This window comes from Pongo abelii, chromosome 7, assembly GCF_028885655.2.
Source record: "Pongo abelii isolate AG06213 chromosome 7, NHGRI_mPonAbe1-v2.0_pri, whole genome shotgun sequence".
NCBI classification, from domain to species: Eukaryota; Metazoa; Chordata; class Mammalia; order Primates; family Hominidae; genus Pongo; species Pongo abelii.
In genome coordinates, this window is record NC_071992.2 from 99,542,576 (window position 1) to 99,557,766 (window position 15,191).

Consider the following 15,191-nt stretch of genomic DNA (forward strand, 5'->3'; position numbering starts at 1 on the left):
AATTTTAAAATAGATTTTTTTCCTCATTTACCATCATTTGTTTATCTTACATTTAGTGTACTTTTCAATTATACCATGGCTTAGCTTGGAATGGACATGAACAGTTTACATGAAAACTTTGTTTTAAAAAGTCTCTATAGTCAACTCCTGAAGACATAACCACAATAACATGACCACATCTTTTGTACAGATTTTTCGTTAAGAAAAATTTAACCCCCTCCCTTCTGCATTTCGTTTATTTTCTTCAGGTGTTTCATAGAATCAAAAAGGTGAATATAAATATGTGTACTACAGTTGTTATTTGTGACAATAATAGGACTAAATTAATTCTCACAAGTCTATTTTAGATCTACTGAATTTGAGCAAGTCATGCCTTTGTTAATTGGCTTTGATGACGTTACTGAAGAGTATTCAGTATCTTTGATGTATTTTTTGAATTTTTTTATTCTAGCTGTAAAACCAGATATAATTTTGGTTCAATCCTGTTTTTCCTATGTACTAACAATAGAATCATGTGCAAATTACTCAAAATCTCTGACTTTATTTTTCTAATGGTTAAAATGAGTATAATGTCAATGTCATGGAGCTGTTACAAAAATTAAATGAGTGGCTATACTTTCTAAATACCAGTTGCCTCAACCTGACTTTGTTTACTCTTGTTTATAATGCAGTGATACAACCCAAAAAGATGAAAATGGCACATTGGAAATAAACGATAGTGGAATATTTTGAGTACTCTATTGTAATTATATAAGTAAATGGGAAAAGTGCAGGGAGGATATTGATGTCTTGCTTTTCTTCAGCAGAGCTGCATTTAACATAAAGGGGAGTCATTTTATTGAATAATAAAAGACTGACAATCACGGTGATTGGCTGACAGCCATTACTGCAGTGTAATTCTAAATAGCTTGTTTTTCAAAGTTCTTCTTGAATAACTCTTTAAAATCCAGACAATGCCCAGCCTGGTTGAAAGTTTTAAAACTCATTTTTAAAGTGAAGTTTTTCACATTTGAATACCACTGTGATATGAATGATGGAAAAAGATATGCATTAAAATATTTTCTTCTTAAATGTTTAGAATCAGATATATTTTCAAATGGAAGAGAAAATGTGGAAAATTTAACAAACTAAGTTTTAAATCCTAGATAAAATTAATTCAGGAGTTGTGGAAGAAAAAGATCACGTGTAAAGAGATCTTACTTAAAAAAATAAAATAAAATAAGTCCAACATGTTTTACAGCGAGAGCACAATATTTGATCTGTATTAGCCAGCTTAAAATTCTGTGATTTCCGAGTAGAACTCAAGGCTTCCAAAGTTATCAAATCCACTTTGATGTATTCATCTCTCTCAGTCAGTATTCCTAATCAACAATCCTCCCTGGAAAGTATGTATAATAAGTGGGTGTACAGTTGGCAACTCACCAAAATAAATATTTAGTGATATTTTAATGGCTATTTTAAATCTCTTATTTAAATTGCGGATTAAAACTTTATTTGGCCAATGAATTCTGAGCACAATGTTTGAGGACCATATTTGCTACTGAAGCTCTGTGTGAAGGATGTGTATTTAATTTTCAGAATGTCGAGGTTAGATCATCTCTGATGGAGGCATTTTATCTGAAACGTCAGCACTGGAAACATTGAGATAAAGATCGGGAGCAGGAATCTGTGAACTGCGGAATTGTGTTAATTGCTCATTCTCAAACATAGAGACGCCAATTAATTCCACACAACCTAGATTCAAAGCAGCACAGGGAAATGGTCCTGAGGTGAGTATTGTACAAAAATGAAGAAAAATAGATGTGTTCCAGCGTCCACAAAGCTGATTCTTCAACAGGCAGTAATAGAAGCCCAATGCACCCAGCGATTGGCTGATGGCATCTTTGTTTAGGCGATCGATGAGCGCCCTAACCCAGACGCTGGGTGGAGAAATCCCTCTCCCACCCTCACCTTCAGAATCCACTGCTCAGCCACCTGGGCTCCCGCGGGGTGCGCCACCGCCTCACTGCTGGTACACGTCTCCCCCTCTCGACCGCCAAGTGCTTGCTCCCTCCAGGCGAGCACTCACACAATGGACTCACTTGTTTCCCTTGCCCCTCTCCTTTGACTTCCACCCTCAGCGAACAACTTGAGCAAGAGTCAAACATGGTCTATGCTATGGAGCATAGACCCTTGGAGCTTTCCAGACCAGCTCAGAAGCACGGGCGCACACACAGACAAAACAAACAATGCTTTGTCCACGAATGAATAAATTAAGGACACCCATGCCCCCACCCACTGCTCCGCAACCCTCAGAAAGAAACCCGGGACGGGGTTTCCTAAATAAGAGATTTTGTTGTGTCTTTCAAACTGCAAGCCTTCCCCTTGAAGACGGCGAAAGAGAGGCTGTGCGTTCAGGTGGCAATAAAGATTGACAGTGGCTTTGCCCGTGACAACGCCCCCAGCATCGCGCTGAGCCAGGTTCCCTGAGAACCAGGAGGGGGAAACGCAGATCTAGGGAGGAGGGAACAGCAGAGGCAAAGGCAGCTTGGGAGGGATGGGAAATGGAAAATCAGGAAAAAAAAAAAAAAATGAGTGAATCTGGGCTTGAATAGTAAAACTTCCAGAGAGAAGACGATGGGATCTCTCCCCAGGTAACTACCTTGAGATGAAAAATAGATGAAATACACAAGGAAGTGGCAAGCAACAACTTTGAGGTGAGCAGCAAGTTGTGCACCTCCTCTCAAGGCGCTGGATCAGCACCCCTGAGCTGCCCCCACAGCACACACTCCCAATGCGAGGCGGCGGCGGCAGCAACATAGGCAGCAGCAATCGCGGCAGCAGCGGCAGAGGCGGCGGCAGCTGCGCGCCTCGGGCCCAACCCCGCTCGGCTCCCCCTCTCGCCGGCGCCCTGCCTGTCTTGCGTGTGCGTGTGCGTGTGCTCAGCCTCAGCGTGAGGGGCACCTGCTCGTCTGGGCTCACAACGAAGGCAGCCTCGCCGCGAGCTGCCGCTGCCGCCACTGGTGCTACCGCTTGCAGGCGCCAGGCTCCCCGTCGCCACCGCCGCCGCCGCCGCCGCCGCCGCCGCCGCCTCGCCAGCCAGAGTTGGGCTCCGTGGGCTTCCCCCCTCGCAGCCTCGGTCCTTCCCCGGTGCCTGCAAGTCAGCCTGGCTCCGAGTCACGTGTCAGTGCCTGAGGCAGAGACTGCGAGAAAAAAACGCGCTTCATTCCTTCTTCCACCGCCATACTGTATTTTATACTAAATCTCATTTTTATTCCAACATTTTACTCCCGCTCGGTGAGTACCTTCTCAGTGGCATTCTTGTCCTATTCTTTTTTTTTTTGTCCTTTTTTTTGGTTTTTTGTTTTTTTTGTTTTTGTTTTTTTTTCTTTTTTTCCACTTCTTTGATTATTGTTTATATTTGGGAAAGCTGGAGGAGCATGGTTTTGAGCCTTTTCCTGAATCCAAGTTTTTCTAGCATGCGATCGTTCTGTAGACAAGGCGCTGTGTCTCGGAGTCCGCGGCGACCGTGCCCGCTGGGAGCGTCTCCCAAGTCCAGCAAAATGTGCAACTGGTTTTATGGAAAAAGCGATGTGAAGTATGGTGCCTATTTTTTTCCTTTGTAAAAATAAAAAGCATGTTTCTAACTCTTTTTTTGTATACTCTTTTTCTGATAACATTTTTGTATAGGTGGGATTTTACGGCAGTGTTTACAAGTTTGTGGTCTTGCAATACTGGTGCAAACCACTGAGCAAAGACATTAATTTTATATTTTTTGTACCCTTTTTGGAAGCCGGTGAGAACAAATTCGTTTTTTTTCCCTCCTGTTTTTGATACCCATTGATAACATGAAACTTTTCTTACAGCTGGTGACTGGGATCATTTTTAAGCAAAATACTTTTTTCCTCCTTTAAATTAACTATGACTTTTGCACATTTGACTTTTTTAAAAAACCGAGATAATTTTATGATAGATATCCTGATATCTATATCTATATTGTCCCTTATTTCTCCCCCTTCCCTCCCCGTAAATCAATTTTCAAATGATGGCAGTGGAAGGTTTTTCTGGAAAAAAAAAAAAATGAAGTGCGGTTTGGTTTCCTTGTCAACGGAGGATGAAGTGAACAGCTGAGCAGCTCGCAGAGAGCAGGTACTTGGTCCCCTTGGAGGCGTTTCCCGGGTGTGCAGTGGCAACACTGGTCCTAGCAAAGAAATGTGTGAGTGTGAGTGTGTGTGTGTGTCTGTGTTTGCGCGCGCGCATCTCCGGGCAGTGTCCGAGCCCGAGGTGGGGAGAGCGGCGCAGGGAGCCAGGGAAAACCAAAGTACGTTCCCTGCTTCAGGATCGTTTTCTAGATGTGCGCAAAATACAGTCCCCTCCCCCCACCCCTCCCACGGTGAGCTGCGCCCAGGTCGTCTCCCGGCAGGGCGGGTGGCGTCTGCGCTGCGGGCCTCGCCGGCCGGGCACTAGGCGGCCGGCGGGCCCTGTAAGTTCTCCGAGGGCCACTTGCACAGCAGGAGGGGCGAGGGCCGTGTACGTGGCGCTGGCCGTCGGGCGGGCTAGAGGGGACCCTCAGAGCACCCGGGAGATGGGGGTAGAAGCGGCAGAGACCGCATCTTCCGGAGGGGCTGGCTCCAGGCCACGCGAGCCGGAGCTCGAGACATTTCCAGAGCCTTGAGGATGGCACCGGCCCCCGCACGCTCAACTCCTGCTCCTCCTCTTCGCAATGAGTAAACGACGCAGTAGGTCCTTCCCAGCCTATTTTGCTTTACCAAAGGGCTTTGCTTTCTTAGGGATGCTGTCTTTGGATCTTTTTTTTCCCTGTTGTGTTGCGTTGGTTTTAAGTGCCTGCTGGTGTCGTCTTCCAGGGGATGGGGAAATAGTTTCTTATAAGATGATCACTTGGGTTTAATGTTGAGGACGACGCTGTTAGTTTGCAGTAATGACCCTATACCTCTAAGGTATTAAAAAAAGTGCCTTTTATTTAAATTTTATTAAAGGGGCAGTTTTCCCTCTTTTTAACCACCTGATACTGGCTCTAAAGGTTTTCCCCTGAGAACTGTGTACAGGGCAGGAGTGAGGGGTTGGTGATAAAGGTGATGATTTCGTGTGTTGGTAGCACTGAAATATTCAGTGTTGAGTGTATTCTATGATATTTTATGATTATCCTGTTATATGTTTTCAGTATAATTTAGCATTACTTTTCAGAGATGTACCAGTTCGCAATAGAAAGCCTTTTCTGTATTTAACACTGTGACAGAATCTGCTGGAAATTTTTCTGTCCAAATAAATTTCGTGAAGGCATACATCTTAAAATCTGGAGAGTCACCATTATTTAAATACTTTGATTTTGAAGCTTTGATTTTCTTACCTTTTCCCCCCTTAAATGAAAAACTTAGCTTTAAATTATCATGTGTATATACTTTGGATTCTGTAAAATAAACATAAAGCAAACGAAACAACTTTTTACCTCTCAGATGAAGTTTTCTTCTAGGTAACTACAGAAATAAAAACTGACTGCAACATACAGAGGGTCCCATGACAAAAGGGTTTATAACATACACTGGCTTTTTCAAGCAAATATTTCACTGTCTGTAACCTCAGTTTGTGGAATGAAAAGTTTTATGTCTTATTTTTTACTCTTTGTGGTCAAAAAGTAAGGAGTGCAAAGGGCCATTTATCTGTAGAAGATTAAAAGTTAGTATAATATCTGGAAAGCTGTATATATTTTTTATTCACAACTCGTGCAAGTATCTCAAAAGTCTCTGGACATTTCATTGTATTTCCCCGCCGGGAAATACAATGTATGTGAGTTATTTTGTTCTCAGAGTAGCTTTTCCCTGTGAAGGAAATCCTGTTGCATTTATATAAAGAAGATAGTTTATGTCACTGTCTGTGGACACCATATTTGATATCTTGAGGTGTATAGTTCTAAGATTTGAAGCCAATATGATGGCACTAAGCCTGAAATTAGGATTTTCTTATTTTGTATAGTGAGCTAATTACCAAAATACAGTCTTTCATATGGTTCAAACTGCTAACATAAAACATTAAAAAAGCCACTTGCAACATTCTGTGATTTAAAAAATCATTTTAATTATAACAATGTATGTACATAGAAATGCTCATTTATTAAAAAGCAAGACAATTTGTGTGTATAATATATTTTTGTGTGTTTTATGTATTGTAAGTCGTTTAGTTCTTTTGAGAGAGAGAGAGAGAGAGACAGAGCAAGGAAGCAAGAAATAACTTGAGTGATCGAACCTGCATTTTCATTAAGAGAATCAGTTGCTGCCCTAAGGTTGAGGTAGTATGTGGCTTAAGATTGGGCAAAGCACTAGCTTTACTGTGTGATATTTCCCAATGAGATTGAAACCATTAATGGGACCAAAGACGATTTTAATGTGAGGACAGAGAGGTAGTTGTGCTTTAATTTCTGTAACTTAAGATCATTCTAAGAACCTTTAGTTATCTATGTTTTCATTTATTTAAGATTCATTTTTAATTATATTGTATACTTGTATTACATTTCCATCTATTACATTCAAATTTTTCAGATTTCTTCCTGTGTGAATCATACTGGGAATTCTACAACTCAAACTGGCCACCTGTTTAGTTTTTGATTTAAAATTGTTGAAGGTAGTATCCTAGATTTAGCACCGCCTACTGGCTTCTCATGGAAAAAATATATTTTTTCATTCGCCAAGGGACCCACAGGGATTTAGATCAATTTAATTGTGCAGATCTTTTCAACTGCTTACTAAGAGAGAAGGAGGGAAAAAAAGTTTCTATTTTGTAAGGAGAGAGGGTTTCCAAGGTAAAGGTGGGGACTGAGGGAAATAAGACCCACAAATTAAATTGGCATTGGATCACTATCTGACCTCAAACATCGTACTATCTAAACTGTGACAAAGAAATAATCACAAAATGAAAACCTGTTAAATTTTCAAGAACTTTCTATGGGATAATAAAATGTGGGTATTGTTTAAAATCTTGGATTACTAAATTAATTTTTCAATGTCTGTCTCAGTCTTGATATAAAGAAAGAAAGTTCTAGTTGGAATTCTGTCTTGAGTGTGTGTTCTGTTGAAGAATATTTAAATGAATAACTTTTCATCATTGAAGATTAACAGTTAATTATTTTTCATATTTATTTTTCATGGTCATAAACAATCAAGTAGCACCCTGATTTTTTTCTGAACATGCATCAAATAGCCACACCGTGGTGGTGTATATACAAGGGGGAAAAGTTCCAAACATACAATTATAAAGACACATCCTTAGCCATAATAGATGTGTTACCTTTCTTAAAAATGATAATTGGTTTATTTTCTCTAATTTATATGAACGTCTAGTGGTTAAAAGAGCTACTATAATAATACAAACAAATGATGCCTTAAGAATATACAAATTGTTAATTAGAAAAATAATTTGATATGCTAAAAATTTTCTTCCTAATTACAAGAAATGTGAAATATTTGGATAGCTGTTTCTTAAATGCAATATTTACTTAAGAGCCAGTAATAAGTATATAGAAATTCCAATGAGAAGTATATGTCTGTTGCATTTTTGCAACTCTACCCCAGTAAAAGTGTGGTCATGTTTTGTTTACTGTTTACTGATAGTGTAAGCAACTAATTAAGCAGGGCATTCATTGATATAACTCTACATTTCAAGTCTTCAAAAAGCTCCATTATGGAAGTAGAAGAGAAGTGAAGTGGGTATGTAAGATTGTTTGAATAGTAAGAACGAATTTGAGAAAAATATTTCAATTACAATTGATTTTTCTCTCTGACTTTTGAAACTTTTATTTTTATTTTAGTTGTTTATTTTTATTTTTTCTTTCCAACTTTTAGTTTCAAGGGGTACATGTACAGTTTTGTTACATGACTAAATTGCATGTCACAGGGGTTTGCTGTACAGATAGTTTTATCGGCCATGAAATCTTTATTTTTAAATGATGATTAGCTGAGACTTTAAGAATAGTTATTTATTTACTTCTTTTATCAGACTGTCATTATGAAAACTCTGTGTTTTGCTATGAAAACCTGAAGTACTGATTAATTTTATTCTTCAAATTTTTATGGACTTCCAGAAAGTAAATAATAACATGTTTAAAAAGGTCCTTATTGATCTGCAGTTATTGTTATTATTCTCTTATTACTGTTACTATCTACTACTTCCAGTGACTTGTACAAATGCTTGTAAAGATGCCATTTCCATAATTCAGTATGATTCTTTGATTTAATAAATTTCTCTTCGGTAATTGGCAGGCAACATAAACTTTCATTTTATTGGCAATAAAAACAGTTAGTTTTGCTACATCATGATTTTGAAAACAATATTCAATAACATGTAAGTAATACCTGATTTCTCAATGTATTAATAGCAAGTTACACTGTTAACAAGTTTACATAATTATGCTTGTCATCACCCTTCCTTTTATTATTAAATTTTGATGTGCAGACTGCGTAGATATAACACAGCTGTTGTCAACTTTAGTAGTTTTGCTTATCCTCATTGCTTTTAGATTTTCAATAATACATTGGGAATTTTGTTTTCTTTTGTTAGACTTATGTTAAATATCAACTTACCTTGTGGAAAATTAACTTTGTGTTTTTCTAAATTCTTCCTTATGTTTAAAAATATTTTTGTTTGTTAGTTTTGAATTATCCTGCTATTTTTCTGGGACTGAGTCCTGGAAAATAAAGAGGCATTGGTTTAATGTCTTTTTCTATCCATTTGTAGCCACAGAGATGGCAGTTGGAGGACTTCAGTTAGTATTTAGGATTTATATTTTCTGGACTGTCCTTGCAGACTCCTCAGCTGGGGTCAAGACTCTAAGAGTTATTTACTTGACCACGTAAAAATCTAAATGGAGAGGAAAATTATGGTGTAGAACGTGGAAGTCTTGCACTGGTCTTCTGAAAGATACAATAGCATGCATCACTAAGTGCTCTTATATCACAAAATACTAGAGATTTTCTGTGCATAAATATGTTTGGTAAAATTCCATTTAACTCACTAATATGCTTTTTGCTTGAATTCTTTCCCAAACTTCAGCGTGGGAATTAATTGCATTCATACATAATCCATGTGTTTAGAGAAAATGTTTATACACATTTTGATAGCCATATGCTAAATAATAAGAGGAGCAACACATTTCTGAGTCATTTCAGAAATTATTAACAGGTGGGAGTAAGGAACGGCTATTTTTTCATTAAATCAAGATGAGAAGGAAAGAAATTGATGTGTCAAATGAATGCAATTCTATTTGTACTTCCCCTCCGTGATTAGATAATAATATTATTTTATATGTTGGAGGAAACTGAGACTTGGAGCTCAGAGCTCCATAGGTGGTAAAGGGAAATTTGACATACAGGAAGTCTTAACTGACAATTCATGTTTTTTTTTCTACACAGAGATGCTTCAATTGTGGAGATGATTTTTTTGTTTCTTTTGTTTTTCCTAATATAAAACAACTGTTATGTATTTATTCTTGATACATTACTTAAAATGTCTGTAGTTTGGCAAGTTTTCCACGGGGAGTGCTTTCCACTAGTGAGTGTTTTGAGCAGAAACAAAAGAATATTGCCCACACAGATACTCTTAACTGGTCCTGAAAGGACCTTCCTGTGACCGTGTCATCACACATCTCTCTAAGACAGGTTTTCTGAAGAGAGCCAGTGCATGGCATCACATTTGTTAGTTACCACTGTCGCTCTGTGGCTGGGTCAAAAGAGATGGTTCTCTGTCCTTAGTTGCTTTGCAGAGAGCCTGGGAAACACATTCAACATTCACTTACTGAGTATAAAATGTAATCTCTACTCTTGAAGCTTTTGCAGCGTGATGTGGAAAATTAGTCTTTTGTGCAAGGAAAGCTGAACAGCTAATTCTTTCCTAACACAGAGCTCTATAAATATAGGTGTCTTGTCTGTCTACCAACATTTCACCGTCAACATCATAACACCTCACAATTTTACTGTTACACGTATTTGGATGTGACATTTATCAAGCTCATTTTATGTTAGTAACATAAAACACGTATAAGTGTAACATATTATTTGAGGATTCTGTGTTTAATTGCCTCTTCAGATGTGCAAGAATGTCTTCCATCATTAGTTTCCTTGGAACTTGAAAAAGTGAATATTTTCAATGCAGAATGGGAAACATAAACTATAGTGGAAGCAGTGTGAATGAACATGATGAGATGGATTTTTAAAGACGTGGTCATAAGTCCACAAGTTCATAAAAATCAGTGCATTTAGAGGTCAAAGTATAGGGAGGGTTAAATGCTGCCTTTGAATTTTGGAATCTGGGTATCCTGAAAGCAGGTGTTATAAAACAAAACAAGAGAAAGTAGTATCTGTAGGAGAGCCTTATTTGGTTTGAGGTGGGAAAATGATTCAGTTTTGAACATAGTAATTTGAAGTTCTGACATTAACTTCTGGATTAAATGACCAATGTGCAATGGAAATTCAGGTCTAGAGCTGGGAAGCACACTTAAGGCTAGAAGGAGATATGACAGTGTCATCTACATTAAAACTCTTTAAGTGGGAATAAGTCCCGCACAGGCAGAAATTTGGAAACATCTGCTTTTTTTTGAGTGGATGTAAAAGGGGCTGATAAAAGGCAGAAAAATAGAGTTAGGATGATAGCCACTGAAGCTCAGAAAAAGTATGTGGGGTGTGCGTGTGTGTATGTAAGTATTGTTCAACAGAGCTAATGCTGCATAGACTTAAAAGAAGGTAAGACCTGAGATAAAAGCTTTGTAATCTGTCATTAAAATCCATGAATTTTTGGAATAAACTAAATGAATGTGATTGATGATCCTCAATATGATGTGGCAGCATCATAAAGAGGGCTGTTGTTCCCAGGATTGTATGTGTCATGTGTATGTTTGTGTATGATGTGTGTGTGTGTGTGTGTGTGTGTGTGTGTGTGTGTGTGTGTATGGTGATAACATGATCTAAATAGGAAGACCAGTAGGAAGTTTTTCCTGGAACTAGCTAAATTGATTTGAAATTTATATTTATATGCAAAAATAGCAGAGAATATTCTGAAAAAGAAAAGAGAGGGCTAACCTGTTAGATAATAAAATATACTATAAAGCTTTAAAAATAAATATATTTACTAGCTATGTCTACTGAAAAATCTTCAAAGCAATGTCTTTCAGGAAGCAATGAGCCCTTCCAGTGCACAAAGCATGGCTTCTTAATATCATTCCCCATTCAAGAGGACAAGAGCACTTTAGTCTTCCTTAACCTAGAGTTGGCTGATTCTAAGTCTGGGCGGAAAAAACACAAGATGAGCCTGGGAGAACTCATCGTGCAGAAAGTAAGGAAATGGTCAAAGACAAATAAGGCTGTATCATTGTAAACAAGTGCTAGCTTGAAGGGCCTTCCAGTTGTGCAATTTAAATCAGTTTGAATTTCAAGAGTGAATATAACAAATTGTAAATGTTGAGAAAAGTAAAATCCATGAGTGCGTAATGATACTCTAAATAAAAAATTTAAAAAAGAAAAATGACAATTAATAATTAAATAGAAATAATTAAATGATTAGCCTGCCTTTCTTAGTTGCTGAGGGACAGCTTTTCACAAAATAATGTGAGTTAAGTGTAAGAAATATGAGAATTAGAAAATTACTATTTGTAACTCTCAGTGAAGTAAGTGATTCAGTCAAAGATGATCAAAAAGTAATAAAATCATCAATTAAAATTATTTTGATGAGTAACATATTCTCATAGTGCTCAAGTATTAATTGCATCTGCAAGTCATCATTTTAAGTGACTGAATGATTTAACCCAACATCACTAATAGACAACCTGACACCATGAGCCTCCTGACGAGATGCCATATGAAGGCTACAGTGCCATTTGTGAAATATTGTTCCTAGAATGTCTAACCTGAATCTAATAAAACCTGGTTATATTTAACTTCCAGTTTATAGAAAAATTCAGAGAAAGGACCAGTTAAACTAAACCATGAGGAAATAATGAGACAAATGCATAAGATGAGGTATTCTACATTGAAGATACATACGAGCCCTGTGGCCTAGACTTGTAAAAAGTCAGTGCCACTGTGGGAGGACTTTTCCAGATTAAAAAGGACCAAAGACAAACAAATACAGTGCTTGAAGTTTTATTTTATTTCACTTTTTTAAAATGTGGTCTATAAAAAGTCAAATTTTGGTAGAATTGGGAAATTTTTCATATGGGCTAGAAAATAAATGATATTAGCAGATGAGTGCTGAATTATTTGGGATAAATGCAGTGATATATGCAACTGAATTTTCTTTCTTTTTTTTCTTTCTTTTTTTGAGACAGAGTCTCGCTCTGTTGCCCAGGCTAGAGTGCAGTGGCACGACTTCGACTCACTGCAACCTCCGTTTACCATGTTCAAGCAATTCCCCTTCCTCAGCCTCATGAATAGCTAGGATTACAGGCATGTGCCAACATGCCCAGCTATTTTTTGTATATTTAGTAGAGACAGGGTTTCACCATGTTGACCAGGCTGGTCTTGAGCTCCTGACCTTGTGATCTGCCCGCCTTGGCTCCCCAAAGTGCTGGAATTACAGGCATGAACCACAGTCCCCGGCCTGCAACTGAATTTCTTATGAGTCATCAAAGGAGTGAGGGAGGGAGTGTGTGTTTGTGTGTGTGTGTGTGTGTGTGTGTGGTTGTGTACGTGTATATGTAAAACAAATAATCATTTGTTAACCAACTTTAATCAGGAAGTGCTTTTGCTGGTTTTATTGTATTATTCTTTCCAGTATTCCATCTATTTGAATTTTTTTTTCATAAGTAAAGTTGAATAGTCTGTTAGTTGCCATTGAGAAACAAATATGTTATTGAGGCTAAATAGAAGCAGAAGTCTAATTGCCCATGTTTAAGGTCATCTGGGATCTTGAAGATATGGAGACAAAAAAAATGAAGTTTAATGTTAAATTGTGGGAATGAAATATTACTCATCGAAGTAATATTATTGAAGGAAGGATATTTTTAAAGCCACAGTAAGGAAAATATGAATGCATATGTATGTTTTTCAGGATGGAATCCCCTTGCAGGAAGAGGTGGAGGTATAATAGAAAGGAAAATAATTTTTCAGGGTCAATTTCAGAATGTTCTAAGAAGGTTGGTGTGATTAGTAGTAGCGCAAGGAGATGCTGGTTACATCTCAGAAGAGGAAGAGAATTGAATCAGTTCATTAGTTAAACTAAGTAACTCATTATTTATTTAACAGATATTTCTTGAGCATTTTCTTTGTAAGTACTGTGCGGGAGGATGAGGATTTTGTGGTAAATAAAACTGATAACAATGCTGACTGCATAGAGTTTGCCATCTAATGGTGACTTCAGTATTCTCAGATAATTGTAAACGAGGTCTTAGGTTGAGATTAACTGGTATGGAGATAGGAGCTAGGGGAGTGTAGTAGGGAATAAGCATGAAGTATAGAAAGATTCTAGAGCCATAATGAGGAACTTGGCAAAATTAACATTTGTTGTCACTTTAGTCAACACGGTTACATCACTTCTCTAGCAACACTTAGCCTGTAATCTGAATGGGTTAAGGAAAACAGCTGAGGATTACTTGGTTAGAGACTAGCAAGGCATCCACTTTGTATAAAACAAAGTGATGGGCTTTCCAGAGGTAGTGAATATGAAGACATAAATAAATCTGGGCTGAGAAAGAGAGCAAGGGCAGCTCCACAAGATGAACAGAATAAGAACTGGTAAGATTTGAGAGCCTGAAGAGCAGGATGAAAATGAATAGCAGGCTCACTAATTTTAATAGAATGAGAGTAGTGCAAGGATGGATGGATTTGGTCAGAAAAAAATATTGTATTTCCAGCGTTTGACAGTGGAACATCGTCAAATGGTGAATAAATTTTAGAGTATGGTAAAGCACGTGGCTTAGAAAGGAAGACACTGCTGATGTTGAGAAGTTAAGATATTGTGAGGTGAAGCTGAGTATTACAAGTGTAATTTTGAAAACGTGATTTTAAAAACCTGTAACAGGATGACAAGTGAGGAGGTGGAAAGGAAAACTATAAATGTATCAAAGGTATCAATGACATTTTTAGAGCTTTACAATCAACTAAGACCAAAACAGATTTTTTTTTTCATTTGTGATTTCTAGGACTTTAGTCCTTTCTTTAGAACATTTTCAAGGAAGCTATAGATATATAATGTGTGTGTGTATCTTGCTTGCATTTGAAAAGAATTTTCAGTTACTACAGAAATAAATTCTGCAGTGGATACAGCAATGCAACCCTTTGTAAGGAAGTCTCTTATCAAAACCAAGGAAATGAATATAGGATCCTATAATTAAGTATAACAGTGAATGATTCAGATTGAAAAGAAAGCTACAGAGTATTTGTTAATACATTTTTATTAACATCAGAAGTCCAGATAGCAGGTATATAGCTATATTTACTGCTAGTTCTGTTGCTGCTGCTCTGCTGAGATCTCATTCTGTTTATGAATCAACATTCTGGACCAGACTGACTGAGAAGTGCTTAGTCAGATAGAGCCTCATCTTTGCAACACTAGGAGAGTATATTACCATAGATAATAATATTTAGGAGAAAAGAGAGGATCAGACAGTTGACTTGTTAAATGTCTTAGTGCTGTTAAATGGCTGAGTAAAGATCTGAACCCAGGAGTTTTTGGCTTCACAACTTGAATGTAGACTACTGTATCTTGTTCAAAAGATGGAAAAAAGGAGATACCTTGATTGGCACATCAATAGGTCAGCAACATTTGTCCAATAAAATAGACATGCTCACATAATTAGTGCCCTCAAAATAGCTCCCTATGCACAGCATGTTAAAAACACACAATGCTTACATTTAGAACTGTAGTGCAATTGATTCTGATTCTAGCCCCTCTTTTCAGAGTCTTCCATAATGTCTCTTCTGTGGGCATAATGGGTGAGAATTTCAACAATTGTTTGTATATTTAGACAATATTTGTCGGGGATCTATTATATGGAAGTCACTGTGTTTGGGCCAACATGGTGAAACCCCATCTCTACTAAAAATACAAAAATTAGCTGGGTGTGGTGGCATGTGCCTGTAGTCCCAGCTACTCAGGAGGCTGAGGAAGGAGAATCGCTTGAACCTGGGAGGCAGAGGTTGTAGTGAGCCAAGATCGCATCACTGCACTCCAGCCCAGTGACAGAGCGAGACTCCATCTCAAAAAAATAAAAACAT

The 15,191-nt window shown here is 37.7% G+C and overlaps 1 protein-coding gene across 5 annotated transcripts in view; it reads left to right on the top strand.

Annotated features, from left to right (window-relative positions):
* The first annotated feature begins 2,587 nt into the window (after window positions 1–2,587).
* RALYL (RALY RNA binding protein like) overlaps window positions 2,588–15,191 on the top strand; it is a 717,288-nt gene continuing 704,684 nt past the window's right edge. For all 5 annotated transcript variants that reach the window (XM_024251522.3, XM_024251539.3, XM_054561801.2 and 2 more), the window contains exon 1: window positions 2,588–4,128. The gene's annotated coding sequence lies outside the window, so the exon portion shown is untranslated. The remainder of the gene's footprint in view (window positions 4,129–15,191) is intronic.